The sequence below is a fragment of the Protopterus annectens genome, chromosome 9.part0 (genome assembly GCF_019279795.1).
Source record: "Protopterus annectens isolate FY-2018-M chromosome 9.part0, PAN1.0, whole genome shotgun sequence".
Taxonomy (NCBI): domain Eukaryota; kingdom Metazoa; phylum Chordata; order Ceratodontiformes; family Protopteridae; genus Protopterus; species Protopterus annectens.
The window spans coordinates 515,772,387-515,795,612 of NC_056743.1; positions in this window are offsets into that span (position 1 = coordinate 515,772,387).

Consider the following 23,226-nt stretch of genomic DNA (forward strand, 5'->3'; position numbering starts at 1 on the left):
GATTACAGAAGTTGCATTTATACTATATCATGTGACCGAGACATTTGACATCCCTATATATCATCATCCAATTGTGCTCCAAGGGCATAAGAAATCTTCTGTGTGTCTGTACTGAGCAGCTATGTTATGCATTGCCAGCTTATTCTTATAATGTTAATTTCAAACAAATGTTCTTTTTACTTTGTGCACCAGTGGAGTAATCTATATTTTGCTGTTTTTTCTTTTAGAGCAAAACTTGATACATTGTGACTAACAAGACATATAATATAAATAAAAGCAAATTGGATATGCAGAGGTTTCATCAGGGTACAACCTGAACTCTAACTCTACTGTTTGCATTTGTAAAGCTTGATTAATAGCGTTAAGCAAAGAGAGATCTCGCTTTTATTTTAAAAGTGTCTCCGCCATGTTAAACCCATTTAACATACCATTAGTATAAACGGGCACGCTGGCCAATCAGCATGCACGTTTTGGGGGGGTCATGGTATAATAGATGTTATGCCAACACATCACAAAACCATTTCAGCAAATCAATGACATTTACGCCTTCTATTTTCAGACTGTTATGACCCCTCCCCCATATTCTTAACACTTAAATGAGATGTACTTAATGGATTTTCCTTCCAGAAATACAAGTTCATTGCCAGTGGGAGCAGTGCACGCCATGTACATAATAACCCTGTGGCAAAGACATACATTGTACATTTTCTTTAATTTGTTTATTTTATTTTACATTTGTTTACCAGGAGTGCATGTCTGGGCTATGGAGCCCTTTTTCAGTACAGGACTGGGGAGAAAAGCTCCAAGAATCACATGAATATTATAACATAGTTACATAGCAGTTGACATACATAGTGTATATAATAAGATTATATACTATTGAGCCTGTAACCAAAAAGTCAACTATATAGAGCAAGTACACATTAAACATAATAATGTTTATGTACATTTATATTCCTGCCAGGATTTTACTTCTAGGTACCTGCTGACTTCTGTTTGATAGCATGGTCAGATACGTTTTAATCAGTGCACCCAAGTTAACCATTAACAAAATAAACAAAATGTCTTTGTGAAGTGTACCAGTAAACACTTGTATCAGGACATGAGTATACAAATTCAGTGAGGGAGAGTAGCAATATTACTGTTTAGGAAGTTAGCAATGCAGCTGAAAAATGGGGATCAGCAGCTGAATACTAAGAGAAACAAGGACATTGTGTTCCCACAGGTGTTCATGTCGCTTGGAATAGCTGTGTGTCACTCCACTTGTTAACATTATAGTCTACTAGTAGCCAGATGTGAAACAGCAGCAAACTGATTGCAGTGCCAAAAGGAGGTGCTAGAGTAATCCACCCCTCTGCAAACAAAGCCTGATAACATACAGCTATAAATCAGTAAATAGCAGCATTTAATGATTAAAGGCAACATCAATAGAAGAACACATGCCTTTGTAGCACTGCCTTATAGAACACCTTCAGGACTGGCACCAGATCATCAGGGGCAGTCTTTTCAAATAACAGTCTTGGCTCCTTGCAGGATTAGCCATTGATAAGGCTATACCATGAATAGTTTGTTTATTAATGGCAGATGACCATCTGAACAAGAGGGTCGGGGGAGCGTGACCACTGCATGCCTAAACAGAATGGACTAAAATAAATCAGTAAATAGCAGCATTTAATGGATAAAGGCAACATCAATAGAAGAACACATGCCTTTGTAGCACTGCCTTATAGAACACCTTCAGGACTGGCACCAGATCATCAGGGGCAGTCTTTTCAAATAACAGTCTTGGCTCCTTGCAGGATTAGCCATTGATAAGGCTATACCATGAATAGTTTGTTTATTAATGGCAGATGACCATCTGAACAAGAGGGTCGGGGGAGCGTGACCACTGCATGCCTAAACAGAATGAACTAAAATTACAGTAGAGAAAACAGATTTAAAATTTCAGCTTCTGAAATGACATACTTATGTAATCTGTCATAGATGCTCAGCCCAATACACAGCAGAGCTGCAAACATTTTATGAAGGGGATGCCTAAGCTGAATGTATTTTACTGATGGAATGGTATATGAACACTAATAACGAGACACATAACTCTCCTAAACAGTATGCCACTCAACCAAAGCTCCAAAGGCAAAACAGCATGCCCAGCACACTTGTCATAGGTGACTCAATAGTGATGCACACTGATGTTCCACTCACTAGATTGAATAAGGAGAAAGTAACAGTCAGCTGCCTGTCAGTGCCAGGATCCACCATATAATGCACGCACTCAGCTCCTTCATCAACAGGTACAAATATAACTCTGTCATTGTACATGTGGGTGTGAATGACCTGAGAGGTACCTCCCTGGACCACATGAAAAGAGACATAGAGGAGCTCTTGGATTATGTAGCCCAGGCGGGTACGACCCTAGCCCTGTGAAGCATCCTACCATCACCCGGAATTATACCACAGTACAAGCAGAAAATGATTGATTTCAACAGTTGGTGAAGTTTCTGGTGTCATTCTAAGGGGATCCAATATCTATCTGCCTGGGATGACATACTTGACAGACCTCGATGCTTTTCCAGAGATGGCCTCCATCTGTCTCCCCTGGGCTTCTGGATACTGGCCAAGGCTTTTGACACCCCTGTAGTGCCTTTTTTAGGTGGTGTTCCAAAGATCAAATTACCAGCATTACAGCTACAAACAAATGCAATATGAGGGTCATGCTGCTCAATGCTAAAAATCTAAATCTCAAAATGCACTCACTTGAAGCACTCCTTAAAATAGAGAACATCGACATTTGTGCTGTAACAGAGATTTGTTTCAAGGCAGCAGAGAGCACCCCTGCACTACCAGGCTATAACTCATTCCACACATTTTGGCCCCAGAACTTGGACCAAAGCTCAAAAGATGGTGGTGTTTCCATATTCATAAAGGATGTGCACACCTCCAGACTGGTAGCCCAACATAACGCATCAGAGATACTTCAAATGCAGCTAGCATTGGGTAAGACAGCGATTCAGGTCATAGCCTGTTATAGGTCCCCAACCATGTCCCAAGACACTCACTTCACATTCCTAAGCACCCTGGAGAATATTAAGGTCCAACCTAACACACTCATACTGGACGGCTACAACTACACCTCCATTAACTGGGAAAACTACTCATGTACCAATACACTTGCCCAACGTTTCTTGGAATTCATTAATTCCAATGCCCTGGACCAGTTCGTTCTTAACCCCACTAGAGGTAGCAACATCCTTGACCTGGTCATTACTAACATGGGCAACCGTTGATCTACACCAGTAGTCATCGCCTCTCTGGTTAGATCTGACCACAAACTAATCACCTTGGAAATTCACATCCCTCCCACCCACCCCCACAAATGTAACCACCATGAAAGATTTCTCCAAAACTAACTTTGCGCTCTATGGAATGAGGTGGCTAACTTCACTGCGCCTATGCAAATGGAGAATAGTTGCATGACCACAGAATCATACACCAATGCGCTGTACGAACACGTACACATGCATGGATCTCACCATACCCAATAGAACCAAGACGCCCTCCTCCAAAAAAAGGAAGTCAATCTGGTGATCCCCTGCCATAAACAAACTCTACAACAGATGGAGGAAACTGATGTGGAATAAGGTGAAGTCCCAAGACTGGAAAAACTCCCTTATCAGCCTCAACAAAAAGTCAAGATACCTCATCAAATCCTCTAAAGCTAGCTATGAAAACAGAATTGCAGCAAATATTAAAGACAGTCACAAGGCCTTCTATAGCTATGTAAAGAACCTCCACGGCAATACCTAGATTTGTTCTGAGCTACTGCATAATAGTACCTCCTATACCGAACCAACAGATATTGCCAATATACTGGCCAACAGATTCAGTGCCAACATTACCCCACCCCAAAGGACCAATCACAATACCAGTAGATTGCTAGGCACCCAGTATTACTGCTGCACATGTTAAAACAGCACTGTCCAAGGCCAAGAATACAGCTACTATGGGACCCGACAATATCCCTAGCTGTGTTCTACATGAACTACAGAGTGAACTGGTACCTCACCTGTGTGCCCTGTTCAATCACAGCCTCACCTCAGGCTTTATCCCTACCAAATGGCACACTGCTATAGTCAATCCCTCTCCACAAAGGAGGAGCGACTACAGACCCTGGGAACTATCACCCCATTAGTCTGACAAGTCTGATATGCAAAGCTATGGAACACATCATCATGGACCTAATAAACAAGGATAGAGGGAATCTCCAAACTCTGGATCCCACACAGTTTGGTTTTGTGAAGGGTAGATCATGCCTGCTTGACTTCGAGTCAGTCACCAGAGCTGTGAATGAAGGCAAGGCGGTTCATACAGCCAACCTTGATTTGGCCAAGGCCTTTGATACCATTCCCCACTCAGGAATCATAGAAAACCTCACTAAGCTAGGTATCAACCCCCTATATCACTAGGTGGGTTGCAAACTCACAGACAGAACCCACAGTGTGAAATTAGCTGACTCCAAGTCAGACTGCCAACCAGTCACGAGTGGAGTCCCACCGGGATCAGTCCTAGGTCCTCTCCTGTTTGGTATCTATTTCTCAGAAGTCCTTTCCAACATGAAGAGACTCTGACAAAGTTTGCAGACAATTGCAAGCTGGGAGCAATTATTAACTCCCCAAGTGATGTTGACATCCTACAGAAAGGCCTCACTGAGACCAATGACTGGTGTCATAACCATGGCCTTAAGCTCAATGCCAAAAAATGTGTCATCATCCCCTTTAGGAAAAACCCAATTTCCATGAACTACCACAACGATGGTAGTCCACTAAACATAGAAGGCATTATAAGAAATCTGGGAACACAGGTTGACAGCAACCTCTCTTTTGACCACCACACTGCCACTGGGGTCAGAAAGTCCTTCTATGTGGCACATCTCATTACTAAGGGTTTTGCATCCAGGAAGAAAGAGGTCATTGTCTCCCTCTACTCTTCCCTAATTAGGTCAGTCATTGAGTACAATGCCCCATTTGGTATGTACCTCACTAGACACCTGCAACAACTGGAGAGGCCGCAAAAGTACCTCACAAAGAGAATCCTAGGCCTTAAACACTTGTCCTTTATGGACAGATTCAAAAACTTCCAACTATTCTCTGTCTGATTTCGCCAACTTAGAGGCAATCTCTGCTTGACTTACAAAGCCATGCCTCATCCAGCTCTGTTAAAAATGCGACATCTAAAGAAATCCCAATCCTTCCGCACCACACACTCCAGAGACCTCAACCTCATTACCATAGTCAGCAGAACATGCTGGAGGGACAGGTTCATAAGAAAATTCACCTCGTGGATCACTCCAGTGGCTCTACTCAACAGAGGAATTGGAAAATAAGGTCAGGTGGCATGATGCCAGGATAATCCACTGGCAAATTTTAGCAACAGAATTGTATCTGAGGGACCAACCTTCAGCATGTTATTTTTTTTTTCTGGCCTGATGGAGAGAACAAAAAACATGTACCATACTATATCCTTTTTTGCTTTGTTTTCAAGTTTAAATTATTTCATTATTCAGGTTCCTTCAGGAAAGCAATATGGTATCTGGAAAGAGGAGCTTTGCATCAGTTTTGGGGACTCAGCAAAATGCGTACGCTCATCATTTTAGCAAGTGGCAAGGAGGGAATGTTGCCCTTATAGAAAAAACAGAAAACAAAAACTTTAGTGCTGTCATCTAAAACTAATTTGTTCATTTAGTTGAGATGTCAACAGCATAGAATGCAATTTACCATGACAGACAACTTGGGATATCACAAAGCTTGTCTCAATCTGATGAATAAACTGTCTCAGTATGATGCTTTGTGCCAAGCATGGCTTTCCCTCCATGTACAAAGATGTGTAAAAAAATACTAGGTCTGCCTGTTGGTGACCTCCATCTCACAACCTTTGCATTTAATACACTATCCATTAAACAATTTATTTATTTCAGCTTCAAGTAATGGGTGTTTTATCTCATCATATGCCAAGGAGATACCCTACTGTAGCAATAATATGCAATTACGATGTGGTCAGATGTATTTTCCAGTTTCAGTTTATAAGCAGTAGTATTTTTTTTTTTTCTATGGTCTGGAGCTACCCAACTTCTATAGTACTGTAACTACAAAGCATATATATGAATATTTCTATTGCAACCACTTGTGATTACAAGAAAAATGAAACATTTTCATCTTTCAGGGTAATACAGGAGATCAGAATAGAAAATAGAAAACAGTGACAGTGTACAGACTGCACGCCTATCCTTCCATTTTGTAGTTAATATAACCCAGTAGTGAATCATTAAATTGGTCTTATAGCATGTATTATAACCCATTATGTAGTAGTGCATTTCTAGGAGTATGCCAAGCCATCTGTTATTCTGGAGAGTTTTATATTATCCAATGGATAAGGCTTTTGACTATAAATTGCAAATTAGATTATTCTGTCAGTTGTGACATAAGCCAAGGATAAAACATTTTGTGTGTTGACAATATCTGAAAATGCAAAACACACTTTTCTTTCATAATGACAATTTTTTGTCAAAAGTGGCTTAGTGCTGAAACCAAAATGTGCTAGCTCAGTATAGGTGACCCAAGGTTAATTAAATTCTGATTACCCTCCAAGAGTAGCTTGTATCACTTACTAGAGAGCAATTTCAAGTGCTTTTTGGAAACAATGCAATCTGTAGTCCATAAACAGCACCAAATTACTTATGATTAGAGCTTAGGTTATAGTTTTAAAAGTATTTTTACAATTTTGCTTTAGATAATTAAATGATATCTAAAGCCACTGGCTGCAATTTGCAGTGGGAATGCATTTTCTTAATAAAATATTTATGATATCTTTATAATGAGAAATAAAAAATATCTCAAAGAATGTCATGTTGCAGAACGAACTTCTCAGTTTAAATTAAAATGTGTGATGGCAGTCTGTCTCTGCAAAGAAAGTGTATTGTGGTTCTGTATAAACTACTTAAAAGTCTGTATGGGTTCCTGTTCTACTGCTTGACTGCTTAAAACTTAACAAGTGTGTTTCAACTTGTTAGAGGGTGGAACTGATACTTTGGTTGCACTAGTAATAGTGTGCAAAAAGAGAGGGATAAATATAGTTAAATGTGGCACGAAACTGCTTTGTCTATTCAGTCTCTGTCTAAGAACCCCATAATATCGAAGGAATTACTGCTACTCAAGGCCTCAAACATTTCCATATGGCTTGACATTATGACTTTGTTGTCCTAAGTGAGCATAAGCATCTTCACGTGTTGCTCTACTAAACTTCTAATCAGACAGATTGCTAGCAGACTGCACCAGTGAGATAAAGCTGCAAACTTTCAGTGAAGTTACTTACTGAGCTTTGGTTTTGATGACCCTCATTCATGTACACGTGTGACTTTCAGCAAGTCAATTAGCTATATTAAAGACTCCATATCATATCTAAAAAAAGAACCACTTGCTTCATAAATACCACTACTTGTGCTGATAGATTATTCTAGAGTTGCATGTCTTTCTGTAAAGTAACACATTCTGCACACCACCAAGACAATGACAGCATTCAATTTCTGAATGATTGGAGAGAACAGAGTGGAAATAGTCTTGAATCAGTTGAGGTATGATTTCAATTTTTCCAGCCTGTTAATCAGGGTTGCATATTTAGTCCTTGTCCAAATGCTAAGACTTATGTATACTCTGCCACTTGTAGCCCTGAACCCACCCAGAAATGCCTCACTTGTGCAAACTGCCAAAAATGAAACCCGTCACACTATTTTCCCATCACAGCATAGACCACTGTTTGTCTAAAGTTAATTGGTTTCTATTTTTGGCCAAAGCTAGATTTCTGTTAAACTCACCAATTTTCAAGCTGATTAATACTCAGTGCTGTTTACTCTTGGCAAACAGGTTACAGTTAAGCAATACTGCCTATTCTTTAAGACCAAAATGTCTGGCAGTATGGAAGTACTATCTTTTCAGTATTCTGCATTCTGTTACCTTTTAGTAAAAGGTCCCATTCCAAGTCAGCATGGCCATCATGGAACACTATGCAGCTTCCTAATGATATGTGATAGCTGATACCTTATTGCAAGTTCAAGTCTCAATAGTGTGAGTCCCCAAAAGTAGGATCATTTAGGTGCAATTAAGCACAAGTAAGAAGGAACAATAAAAGTTGCTGATAGACATTTAAGACTTTTTTTTTACAGGGGGGCAAGCCAAATATAATCCTTTCCTACTATATATATATATATATATATATATATATATATATATATATATATATATATATATATGTGTGTGTGTGTGTGTGTGTGTGTGTGTGTATATATATATATATATATATATATATATATATATATGTGTGTGTGTGTGTGTGTGTATGTGCAATAAATTAAGATACTGTAGCTGTTGTGATACTTTGCTGTGAAAGTTCAAGTCAAGCTTTTTAACTTTCATGTTTTTGAGACTTTCACTAGAAGGGATTATTTCTGCTAACTAGAACTGTTTCAACTGGGACAAACAGAATCTGAGCATAATTTGTCCATTTCTTTAGGTATCTTGTGGTGTCTCATCAATCATTGTCTGTTGCTCTCTGTTGTGATTATCTCGGTATGATGACCCATGTAATTAGCTCTTTAGTACTACAACAGATTATAACTTCAATTCCTTTTCTTTAGTGTCACTACCAGCTAGATGTCTGGTACAGATATTTAGAGCCATTTGCTCCCCTAGTATTTTTGACAGAGTACTCTACATGGAATTTTTAAAATCTGTCACTTCATTACACTCTCAAAAACATGCTTTCAGTTTTATCTTTCTTGCCCATCACACCTCTAACACATGCTTTTGAATGGAGGAAAAATTCATTTAAGTCAGCTTGGGGTGTAAAATACCTATGCAAACATTTCCAAGCAAAAATTCTAAACCTTCTGGACTTTGTTGCATACTTGGGAACCATACATATGTCCTCCTATTGTTCTCTTGTAAACTTTCTTTCCAATCTTTTTTAGCCACCTCTGATTGATTCACATAGTTTTTGTACAATATTTTATATTCCTTACTAATTATCCCTTTTTTAAAAGCAGCTTCTATTCAAGATTTGAATAAAACTCTACCACAGCAGGTTTTTCACTTAGGACTCCAATATTTCTCTTTGCCTATACTTTAATATCAACCCCTAGTATGGAGGGCAGTTTTTAACCTGCAATCCAAACTTTTTTCTTGGGCTCATGTCATTCTGTTACCTTTACCCTCTCAAGTTATTTTCTCCAAATATATTGGATTCTTTAGCAGATTTTAGCCCCATCTTGCCTATTTTCTGGACCTGTACTTGTTTTCATCCCTGCTGGCAAAATCCCATTTCTGCATTTCCGGTTTGGCTTAATTCTTTCATTACTTTCTGCAACGTTGTTGATATAATATTCTGTATGGTTATTATGAATTCTCCTTTAGGATCTGCATCCAAAATGTCATGCAGTCCTTAGTTGTTGAACCTCCTTCACTTCAACATCACTCATTTCCACTCTGAATTATAACCTTTAGCTTGTTTTATGTATATGAGTCATAACTATGTCGCTGTTGAATTTCTCTTCAAATCCGGTAGTCCTGAACAACTTTGTTCTATCGGGAAGCAGCCTAATTACTTTTGACTTTCTTCCCTATATAAATGGAACCTGCTTCATCTTTCTCCCTTAATTTTTCAAATGTCTGTCATCCAAAATATCACAAATTTTGACAGTGAATATTAAGTTAGCAACCATAAAATTATTTCAGACCCAGATGTTAGAGAATTTTAGTTATGAGTTGAGTTGGCATATCAAAAGCCTTTGTGTGTTTGTTTCCATCATGCATCATGTGAGATTTCAGTGTTATATGGTGGTGTTCAGGCATAATGTTCTTCATCCAAGGAACATGTCATGTTGAGTTGTGGGCTCTAAATCTAGACACAGTATCCATAATATTAGCCTGACTGCTTGCTAAGTCTCTCTTGATTACACTCCTGAACGCACCTTTTGCATTTGTGAATTCACAGGTCATGTTACTAGTTGTGAAGTGAGAAACTCTACCAGACAGTATGCCTCAAACATCTTGAGGTCATTTTCTTGAGCGAGGGTAAAGGAGTTTAATAGACTGACCATTATATTGATGCTACAACTGCAGTACTGCAGAAATTGTACTGAACTGTGGTGGCAAAACAAAATCTGTGGCATATATATTTCCATACCTACATATAGTCACAGGATTAGAGTAGTGACCCAAATGATGAAATCTTTAACACAAGTGGCAGAAACAAGGTTCCTTTGCAGGATTGCTGGGCTTAGTCTACAACAAATGGTGATAGAGTTGGAATTCATGGATCATCTATCTATGCAGCCCTTATTCTTTTGATTTGAGAAGAATTAGTTGAGGTGGTAGTGATATCTTTTAAGACTGATCTTTGGGTTTCTCCTTTGAGAGGTATATCAGTCAAAGTTCACTGCTTGGAGGTCCTGGTGCACAGATGGTTCAACCAGAGAGACTGCATCTCTCAGCCTGCCTTAGAATACCTGGGGATGACACATACGATGAGTTGCAGACCATTACTGGGGATAGGAAAGTCTAGTCTTTCCTACACAGGTTGTTAACATTGCAAATCTCACCAGAAGAAGTGATTTAACATTACAAATCTCACCAGGACAAGTGGTTTAAAAATGGACATATAGAAGGATGGGCAAAAGACATCTCGGTGCCTGCAATTCCTTTTGAAAGACACTCATCTAGGCATTCACAAATATCATAGTGGTGCATCAAAGTGATTTCTTACATCACAGCTGAATGAGTGTTACTTCAACCATATTCTCTTTATCTTTCATCCTTTATAAGCCTGGCCTTGAACAAAGCCAGTCAGCTATACATGATTTATGCCCTTATCTTGTTCAAATACCTTTATCCTCTTATTCTCCCTCTCTCCTTCCCTCTTTCTCATTCTTCCTCTTTGTGTGTTTTGTATGAAAAAATACATTGTTTGTTCCTTATATCTTTTTTAAGTAGCTTGGAGAAATCTTCATCATACATTCATTTTTATATGCATTGCATGAAAGCATTTTGTATTCTGTTCCTGAAAGAAAGCCTCCAAATTGCATATAACATTTTTCTGGCAACCTTACCAGGGACAGATGTGCAAGTGGTATGATTTCCTGGCATGTGGAAATGTTCTGAGAAGTGGGAAACAGTATGGCCAAATGCAGGTGGGTGTGTCCCAAGCTTGCCAATAAGTGTTGTAAACCCCATAATGTAACAGTTGTTATAAACTAATGTAGATGTCTCATGTCATTTATCCCTTAATTGACATTCTGAGGTATATTGCTGCAGTAACAGGGTAGTGTTTTATGCATTCCATACCTGGCAGCATGGAATACCCACGTGTGCCTTTAAGGTAGTACGCCCCATAGTTATAGCATAGAACGTCTTACAGTATATATGTACTGGCCACAACATTGCTCATAACGTCTGTAAAGGCAATGCATTGTTTATGTATTAACTTTAACTTAGCACTGTCCTATAATATCGTCAGGCACATAGCTCCTACACTCAGATATTTTTTTTAATTAAGCCATGCAATATACACACCTCACTGTGGGTCTCACCCACCTACTCTCATGACATATGCTCCACCAACCTTTTAAAACTTTTTCCTCTTTTTAACTTATGTGATGAATTTTGTCTTGCAATTTATGTGCTCTCCTTCTAGCTGTTGTCAAATGCATTATTCACAGCTTGATCAAACCTTGCAGCAGGGCATAGATCTTCAAATGCATTATTCACAGCTTGATCAAACCTTGCAGCAGGGCATAGATCTTCAAATGCATTATTCACAGCTTGATCAAACCTTGTAGCAGGGGCATAGATCTTCAAATGCATTATTCACAGCTTGATCAAACCTTGTAGCAGGGGCATAGATCTTCAAATGCATTATTCACAGCTTGATCAAACCTTGTAGCAGGGACATAGATCTTCAAATGCATTATTCATAGCTTGATCAAACCTTGTAGCAGGGGCATAGATCTTCAAATGCATTATTCACAGCTTGATCAAACCTTGTAGCAGGGGCATACACACCTCACTGTGGGTCTCATCCACCTACTCTCATGACATATGCTCCACCAACCTTTTAAAACTTTTTCTTCTTTTTAACTTATGTGATGAATTTTGTCTTGCAATTTATGTGCTCTCCTTCTAGCTGTTGTCAAATGCATTATTCACAGCTTGATCAAACCTTGTAGCAGGGGCATAGATCTTCAAATGCATTATTCACAGCTTGATTAAACCTTGTAGCAGGGGCATAGATCTTCAAATGCATTATTCACAGCTTGATCAAACCTTGTAGCAGGGGCATAGATCTTCAAATGCATTATTCACAGCTTGATCAAACCTTGTAGCAGGGGCATATATCTTCAAATGCATTATTCACAGCTTGATCAAACCTTGTAGCAGGGGCATAGATCTTCAAATGCATTATTCACAGCTTGATCAAACCTTGTAGCAGGGGCATAGATCTTCAAATGCATTATTTTCTAAAAGAAGTTGCAGAAGTCTTGTCATACATTCTCTATTGGTTTTGGAGCATTCTGGTGAACATTCAAGTGCTCATGATATCAGGAATGAAAAATATGTTTGTAAAAGTGAAGAAATATATTTAGTTTTGAGGGCTTGTGTTTTGAAGCGCCAAAGTATAATTTGGAATTATAAAATAACACAATGGCAATCACAAGGTGTTGTCTCACTGCCTGAAAATTTTAAAGAAAGCTAGAAATTCAGGATCCAAAAATTTAATTTACCATTCACTGCAACTGTGTGTCATAGCCAAGAAATCTGAAAAGATAACTTTTGCCACATTTTTGTCACCATACTGCTTGGGAATAAATCTTGAAAATAGCTGCTATTTGCATTTTTTGAACTGGAGAAATAAAAAAAAAAAATCACCAGTTAAAGACAAGTTCAATAATTATTGTAAGCCTGGTTAGAACTTTCCATTTACTGACCATTTGTTCTTATAAGTGTACAGTGGTCTGGAGAGAAAATAGCTACTTATAATACTGAAAGAACCGTGTTAAAGACTGTGAATGTAAAGCATTGTTAGTCATTTAAAAAAGATTAGTTTACTGCATTAGAAATGATATAACAAAAGGAATTTTTTAAGAGAAGCATACCTGATCTATCAAATGTCGTATATGCATACAGAGCAAGTGAAGTACGTTTACAGCTAAATTAATTAAATGAGGGAATGGAAATTTGAGGGAAACTAAGTCAAATGAGAAGGCAAAAATTAGAACCGGTAAGACTATGTAGTGACAATAACGGAGATGAAAAAAAGAATGATGAGGTACACATATAGTATGATGCAGTTGAAATTCAATGTTTTTGTAGTAGGTGTGGCTATAAGCATTACAGGAAGAAATGTCCTACATTTGTTTAGTTTTGTAGAAGCACTTAAGTTGCATTTGTATGTGTAAAACAAAAGACAATTATAATCAAATGAATTTAAAAGATGTTAATCAAAAACCAATGGATAATAAAAGAAAATTTGATTTTCAAATTAGATATAATAAGAGAGTGCATCATTATATTTAAAGATTCTTATGGGGTACTTTGGCTTAAAGACACTGGCAAGACAGACAGAGAGAGAGAGAGAGAGAGAGAGAGAAACACATTGTAATCATAATTTGGGCACCAATTAAAGCCATTGCCTGAAAAGCTACTGACAGGTGGATATACAAATAAGACACAGAAGATAGTGTTTACAATTATAACACTTACAAAAGTTAACTGTCATAACACTTAGGGTTGTTTGGCTTATGAGAGGCTAAAATTGGTTAAATTAATTCAGAGTGTGAAAACAATGACAGAATATGGTCCTGTATACATTTAATAGTCACAGCATCACATAAATTAAATATTGTATGGGTATATTAGTGGCATACTGCATGACTATGCTGATTTCTATATGTATTTGTTTTTTGTCTAAGCGTTTTCAATTATATTTTCCTCTGTCTCCATCATCATCTTTGTTTCATTTTAAGAAACAGAACCAAAAAAGATTGATTAGTATGATTACTGTTGTAAAGTAAGATAAGATTTGCATTTAGTTTGATCTTGATGTTAGAAAGCATTTCTCATTGCTTTCAGCTGAAGCTGTGGTATCCATAATGACGGACGCTTAGTTCTTTTCATTATTAGATGGAAAAGAGGAATTTGGGAAGATAAGGCTAGATGAAGAAAGATGCTCTTTCTCATAATTAGTATATCATTATGATGATACCAAATTTTTAAATTTCATTTGGTATTTCATCAACCAGAAGGGTCTTAAAGAGCCACTTTATTTGCATTTGAAGGTTTGAAAGGTGTTAGAACTGCATCATTGCGTTGCCAGAGACGAGAACAACGTGACAATAGATTAAGAAGGAATGACTTTAAGCTAAATATGAGATATGCAATAAAGACTAACATATTTTAAATGCATGGATCATATTCTAACATAAGAAGGAATAGAGCCTGATACAAAACAAGTCAGAGATAGTATGCAAATGGCATATTCAAAAGATGAAAAATTCCTGCAGATATTTCTTTGAATGATCTGATATCCTTTTAAATTTGTACCTAATAGGTCTTCGAGAAATATACCTCTACGAAAGTTGTTAGGCCAGCAAGTAACATTGGAATGGACCCATGATGACAAAAAATAGTATTAACATTCTCATGCACCTAGTTGCAAATGCTCTGATATTAAAATTAGACAAAATGAGTAAGACCAATGTGTTGCATATAATTCTCAGTCAGAAAGTAGAGTAGCTGAAGCACAATAGACCAGAAGCCTATGTGCCAAGAACACATGCAGTTGCTCAAAAGAGATACGCTTGGATATTAAAGGAACTGTGAGTAGCAGTAAGTGCAGAGGCATTAGAAATTCCACAAATGTATATATATTGTAAAGAATTTCAAGCTGATATCAGCCATCAATGCTGCAAAGCATATTCTAAAAGGCTTCACCAAGATTGCATAGGATGTTACTTCAGCTACAAAAGTGTGATTTTGTTTATTTATGTATGCATGTATGCATTTATTCATGTGTGTAAGTATGTTTGTGCTTGTTTGACCATTGTAGAGCAGTGATTCAAGTAGACCATTTTTCAGGCACACCCCAGTGTTTTCAAACATGAAAAAAGTGTGAAGTCATATAACAATTAAGATACATTATTTAAGATGACAATAATAAAATCAATATTTAACTGTTGTGTAACAGTGGTGATTACAGTGCAAAAGCAGGTAATAGGCTGTCTAACATGGAGGAAAAACAAATACTGCAGCAGTGTTTGCAGTTAGCAGGAGAGCATTATTTAATCTAAATGCCTATACTGCACTATATAAGCTAGTGGGACAACATCAGTTAAGTTAACCACATATATAGCTAAACACATTTAATTGCAAACAAATATCCAGTTTGTACATTAAGAAGAGGAAAGAATTCTGGAGTGCAATACTGACAGGAGGAGACATAGATGGATGATTAGTTATATAGAGAAATGAAAGAATAGTTGGAAATGGAATTGGAATATTTGAAAACTGGTGACTGCCTGGGGTATGTTATAGTACGGTGACCTGTGTTGTATTAGAAATGGATCTGCAAAGTGGGAGGCAGTGAACTGAGATGAGGGGTTAACAGAAGAACTGATGGCAGCTTATTGGATAGAATTAATTTCTTTGAACATAGTATGCCTGACTTTGTCGCTGTATAGCCTGGAAGTGTGCAAGTTAGGGAGAGATCAACTGAGCTAATCCATTTCATTTTGTTGAGCAGAGAAAGGACAAATTGTGTTCTTAAAGTAAACTCCTGGATGATTATTTCCATTGTTGTAATTCCAATGTACTCAGTGGGTGTGTTGAAGGTAACAGGTGATTCAAAAGGTGGGTTTGCTGTCATTTCAGTGCGAGGTGTATTGTGGAGCTATGAAGGTGGTTAATTTATACAATAGTTTTGTTCATTAGCAGAGAAGCACCATGCTTAACAGGACACATAAATCATACTTGGGAATAATAAAGGATAAATATGAGTATAAGATAAAATGTACTGTCTGGAAAATTAAAGCAGAATTAGCAGTGCAGAGCTATGCCACATGCACATTGTAGCATAACAACAATCCAAAATGAGATATACAAGTAGGACTATTACAAGGTTGAATGTAGAGGCATCTGGGCAAAGGCTTGTTTCATTTCAAGGATACAGTCCACCCTTAATGTGTATTTTGTTATACTAAATGCCACAATATGATCATTAGACTGACAGATGCAATACGCGCAAGTGTGACTAGTGCACTAAAGTCTATATTCTTGAAGTAGGGGATACCTGTTTTTATGTCTGACAATAACTTGAAATACAAAATTCCAGAATTCAGTAGATAGTGTATGAATAGGAAGTTAGAGACATAACACTCAGTCCACACTATCTGCACCTGAATGGACAGGTGGAGAGAACTATTGAAATGGTGAAGAATTTCAAAAGGTCAACAGTTGTATGTTCCTATCACAAATGTGAGACCTCATATTGTAGGTCCTGTAACACTAAAGAATTAACTTTGATTAAAGATCCTAAACAGTGAATTTCAGAATTTTCTGCCATACTATCAAAGCATTTTTAGAAGCAAGATTTACATTCTGCTCCCCTTGCTTTTTTTTTGGGGGGGGGGGGCACACAGTGCTAACTGTATATGTAATTTTCACTTTTTCCTCCTTCTCCTGACTTCAAGGATATGTATCTAATGACCATCAGGCAGTTTAATGGCAGCAAAATCTGTCATCATTTCTGTTAGTCTCTGTTTTCCCTAAGGGTCAATATTTGACCCACGGTTATTAACATTTTCATAAATAAACTCACTAATCCTACTAATCATGCAATGTCTGTACACTACGGCAATGACTTAACTCTTATATGAGCTTCCTCATGGATAACACAATTACAGAAGCTCACCCAACACTCCTTCACTGCAAATGTGTCCTGGCTTAAAAGCTCAAACTTGCTTTTCAAAACCCAAGAAACGGACTTGAGTTATTTACCCCAAAATAACACCTTAACCAGACATGCATGTTTCACACTGCCACAAATAATGATACTAAAATAGCCCAGTTAAACTACTTTGAGTCATAATTAATGCTTAATCAGGATTGATAATCACATATTCTATTCCTTCAAGAAAACTAACCAAAAACCTGTTTCCCTTTATAGGGTCAAGCAATAGCTGACAGGCACAGCTAGGATTATCTTAGCATCAACTTACCTGCTTCCATCACTATTACATGCTTCCCCCAAACATCCCTGCTGTGTATATCAAACTTGCCTCTTACTGATGCAAAGTAGGCAATTTACAACCAACCTTCCTTACAAAACATATCACCATGTTGTACTAAAACAATTAAAGTGGCTCAGATTCCCACAATAGTGTACCTATACCTAATCACTACCCACAACCCTTTACATTCTTCTAATAAATGACCAGCATTAAAAACACTTCTCTACAACTCTCCTACTGGGGGCCTTTCCTCTTGAAACAAACTCTTACTGTGTACCAGTAAATCATTCAGCACTGCCAGAGTCTCTCTCTCTCTCTCTCCACTCAAAACTCTGAAATAAAACCCCCTAGATTCTTAAAAACAGAAAAGGTCAACAGATACAAACTCTTTCTTAAACAGCACCTTAACCCAAATTGTTTCTGCTCTTCCTGCTCACCTGGCTAAGTCTTCTCCCCAGATCTCTCATAATTAACAACTCTAACACCTCTTTTCTAAGCCATCAACTCTATTTCACCTCAGAAAATCTCATTAACTCTCAGACTGACACATTCTTATTATAGTCTTCCTTCCTCAGTTACTAACCGTCCACCATCTCTTTCCTGTCATTTCACCAATATATTTTTTCTTTCATTCTTAATGTTAATTCAAATTACTACTGTTTGTGTCTGTAGTTATTACCATCCAAGAAAACACACTCTCAGTTCTGTTTCTTTACTTCCATATATTGAGCAGCTGTACAGTTTCTCTTTGTATTTCTTTCTTTAATGATGCTTTTCCAATACATGTAAATTTATTTTATTGATTTCAGTATATGTGCAGTCTTTATTTTCATGCCAAAATGTATATTTCCCAGATCCCTTTTAATAAAACACTACACCAAAATGGCATATGATGACCTTTTATTAAACAACATTCTAAGTCACAACTTTATTGAACATTCTTAATCACAAATCAGTTGATCTCGCCTAACATTTAATAGTCACAACAAGCTACATAATATCCATGTAACAATTTAACAGGGCATCATATCCCACTCACCCTGTCCCAAATGTTACCTCAGCCACTACTACTTTATCAGAAGCAGTGTACCACCAATCTCCCTTCCAAATCTAACACCTAGCATCAGAGGTGGAAGAGAAGAGGGATAAGGCTGTTCCTCTTCTCTGCCTACCGCTTGACACAGGCTGTTCACCTCCTTTACTGCAACCGTTTCACCAAACTGTCCAAAAACAAAGCCAGGTGTACATTGAATAAATCCAACCTTAACTCACTCTGATGCACTCCCTCCTGCCTAAAACACACACATTATGAATACCTCATTTCAACAAATGCCTTGCCAACCTGAAATGTACAAATCGACAGACATGCTTAATACCTATAAAACTGCCCACATTCCACCAAACCAAATGAAGTACTCTTTCTGACCACACAATAACCATACCCAGAAATCTTTCTTATAAAGTAGATAAGTCATGCAATACCTGAAACACCAACTGCCATTTTGATATGACACCTAAATTGTTACTTGCTAGACAAACCAATAAAAGTCGTGTAATATTGATCTGTAACTGTATTTTTGCAAACTCCTCCTCAAGTTAATGCCATCTGAGGCATATGATACCATTCCAAAAGACTCTCCACCCCATGTAGATGTAAACACAGCTCGCTGCCATCCAGCCTAACTGCCTCCTATTTTGCCACCCAATAAATATAGGAATGACCCAATGACCCAAAATAACAACCTCTTCCCTCCCAAAAAAAAAACAAAGAAAAAAAAAACTGAAAAGCCTTTCTCATCACACCCTCACACTGCTTTCTTGTTATCACCTTATCGCATTTTGACCAAAAAACAATTCCAGCAGACTCCCAGCATGTGACAGTTGCAATCTTCTGGCCCACATCAACTCATCCCTATCCTTTGCTAAGACAACCTGCACTCACCTACCCATCTGATTTGTTTTGGATCTACACAACTATACCTTTACTAATGTCAAAAGTATGATCACATCTTACCACACCAGGTACCCCAGCAAATCGGACACCCTAAATGCTGCCTCGTACATCCATATTGACAATGTCACCCACAAATTATAATCCACTTGAGCCTCCTTCCAACAACTTTAAGCCCATCAACAAAACATTAAGAGCCTGCTTTGTCATCAGCCATCTCCTATCCACCCTATCACTGGTAACTCTAGCTGGATATTACTTGTGGCCATCTCTGCACCTGTGATTATGCCCCTGTCACCTGGAAGCCCCTCCAAGAAAAAAAAAACACCTCCACTGTACCCTGTCTCCTCCACTGCACCGACCATCCAAAGCAAGGCAAGTCAGCTCCACACTGCTGATGTACGCTTTCCCATGGCAACAGCAGCAGTCCCACTTCATTTCATCTCAACAGACAGTACTTTAACACCACATCGGTCAGCTGCCCTGAATAACACAGAACAAAGTTCATACCAATCGCCAGTGCAGAACCACAGCTTATAGGCATCAACGAAACAGACACACCACACAGCTCGATGATTCCACCATCCCACAATTGAGCCTATCAAGCCTCAGGTACCCAAGAGGTTCTGACAAGTCAGCACAGCACCAGGCCCTGCAACTGAAAATCTAGTGACAGCACCAACACCATCATCCTCCAAGTCCCAATCATCATGAGAACAGCAAAAGCATGTCCGGCAATTAAAACCAGAGCGCAAACAAAATGGAGCAAGAATTTTTCCTTTTTGTTATGAAGGAACTATTTAAAGTGTTTGGGACCACACACATGTGCTTACACACGATAGCCACACTCTGCCTCCTGGCATCCTACCATCAGCCCAAAACCCCCAACCAAACCACCACATGACTGAAGACCAGCCAAACATCCTCCACCACACTGCATCCAAACACACAAAGAATTTGTTCTGTGTTTTCCCTTTCATCTAGTCTCAGGTCACCACCAAACTCAGAAAACAACAGAAAACCCAACTGTGAAATGGCACAACATAACCCAAACATAAGGCAACCTAACAAACAAAACAAAATAAACTCTACAACCAGCCCACCAATATCCAAAGGAACAGCAACCAGCCAAACATAGCTTCATGTTCTAAAACAAACCATTCAATCAGTAAGACAAAAAAAAGAAAAACATTAAATAACTCGCCCAGTACCACCATACCCTAATATTACCTAAGGCCTACCTTTTCTCCAAAATACCTACAAGTCGTCTCAGACGTAACACTTGTCACGGCAAGTTTATGCCTAAATCTAATCTCCCAGCTCTCATCTAGAAATACCTTAACCCCTCCTTACACTTACCTCACTTCCTCCCCAGTCTTCTTCCCTCCAACTTAACCCTTTCTTAACCTCTACTCCACCAAACTCGCTACTCCCATTCAAACCCCCACAACTTCTCTCCCCCCACTTTTAAGCTCCCCTTTTCAACCTAGCTACTTCAAGTAGCTCTGGACAAATTAGCTTGTTCCCAAACCACATCTGTTCATGTAAGATGTAGTGCAAATGTAAACATATTTATACTTCTATGCAATATATGTGATTTAATTGTTGACGTTTTCTCCCCAGGCCTTGTCTGAAAATGGGCTTTTGCCATTCGGACTTTTATGATCAACAAAGACAAATAAGTAAGTAAATAAATAAACTAGCTAACTATCAGATTATTGCACTTTGTAGTGGGGGAAATACTTCAAGATGCCATAAACTAGGAATTAGTACATGTTCCTCATTCTTAAACTATAGTCTTGCAAGTAAAAGGATTACAATTGTGGTATTTTAAAACAGCACCCTAGTAATAACTGTGGTAATTGTCATCTTGCAGTTTTAAAATACAGAAATACTTCATTACAGGGATTCAGTCCCTTAGCAGATGAACTGTTAAATAAGGTAGATGACTGGAAAGCAAATTACTAACGTCAGCTGTATTACTAATGCCTGGAAATCAGTGTAATGTCAAGGTAATGCTGGAACAAGCATGAACCAACATCAGATAAAACTGAAGTCCCCTACCTATATGTCGTTAAGGGAGAAAACTGAAGATAGATGAAGAATAGAAAACTCTTGGGAAGTTATGCAGCCTGAAGCATGTATCTCATGATATATGTCATTGTACGTGCCTTTAGAAAAAAGATCTTTTAGTGACTGGAATTACATCCAAAAACCAGTGATTTTTATTGAGCAGTGTGCTGTAAGTCCAAATGCTATACACTTTTAGAGTGCACAATGTGAAAAATTAAATATCTGGAACTTTTATAGAGGAGGTTGCTGTCTTCACATTTAACCTATTGGGAGTTAAATTCCAGGATTTACTTTCTCTATGATTTAGGAAGAATAGGGGTCTTAGTTTCTTGCATATACTCAGCTGTTATATTACTACAAAAAAGCTTTTACAATATTAAAATTCCTTATGTTGCATGAGGTTTCATCACAGTACTGTGAAATAAGGAAATGTCATTTTTGTTATGGGGTTTTAATCTTCAAGCTTAAACCAATTATTTAAAATAAAAATGATAAACACCTATATATAGATTTGTAACCATTTACTGAATGGCTCTAGAATTCTAGCCTGAAAAGTATAATGTTTTTATTGTGTTTGGTTCAGAAGAGGCTGAAGTCATTATTTCTTTTGCTTGATAAAGTATTGAATAGAAGCCTAAAGCAATAGTAAAAAGCAGCTTAATGCATTTTTAATTTAATGTGTCAAGAAAAAAATGTAATTTTTGGAAGGAATCAACAACACCTGCATATAGAAATGCAAATGATCACATTCAGAGAGTAATTTCCTTTACATTTTATTTTAAGGAATGCTAGATGTTTGTTTATTGAAATGTATTTGATCAAATCAGACAAGTGGAAGTAAGAATTGATTTTCTTTCTTTTAATCAGTTGTACTTGGGGAGTAGGAAATAAAAGACAAATAACCAGAGGTACAAACACTAAGTAATGCAGAACATACGGTCATGTCCTAAGCAATATATTTGCCAGTGCTCAAAAATGAATCAAGTCTTTCTACTCTGACAGATAAGAGCCTCGGGACTGTGGATATGCTTTGGGTATATCACAAGATATAACATGTTATACTTGAAGAGTACTCAAAAGTAAAAAAAAAAAGCATGTTTAGTTTTAGGTAGCAACAAACTGAGTGCCGCAGTGGTAGAGAAGAAATGATCAGATAAGTAGCCATGTTATCAAAGATAGCCAGGATGTTGTCGTGTGCATGAATTTCAAGGCCAGAATGCAAAGAATATAGGAAAAGATTCAACGAAGAGAGTGTACATCCTGTCATTGTTAAAAAAAAAGTGTTTGTGTGTATAAATATATGTATGCATATATGAAATGAAGGAGTTCACAGCAGATGAGACAATAAAAGTATTCAAACCGGTGAGGGCATTTACAACTGCACTATAATTTTAAGCAAACCCATGATTCTGGGAAGTTTTTCCTTTTTCTTGTGAACATCTGGTAAAGGTCCACTACATACCAGTAATGCATTTTAGGGGAAACCTGGGAACAGAAGGTAATTAAATGAATTATTCTAACGTATAATATATAATATGAGGTTGCAGAGTGCAAACCCAGGTCGTCTGCTTTACCCTTTATCTAATTCTGTATAAGTCAGGAAATGGAAGAAAATATGGTAAATTTGTAGAGCAACAGAGATGGATATCATATTCAGAACAAGATGAAGAAAACCTTTAATAATATTACACATTTTACTTTTGTAGGACATTATAAAGCCAAGAGGGTTGCTATCATAGACTGTAACCCACAGTACAAGACATACATATGGTGATACATGTATGTATAGTCACATATGTGCTTGTGTGTGTATGTGGTTAAGAATGTTTAATTAGTTAAATAACCTTTCAAGTCATTTGTGAAATATGAAAACATT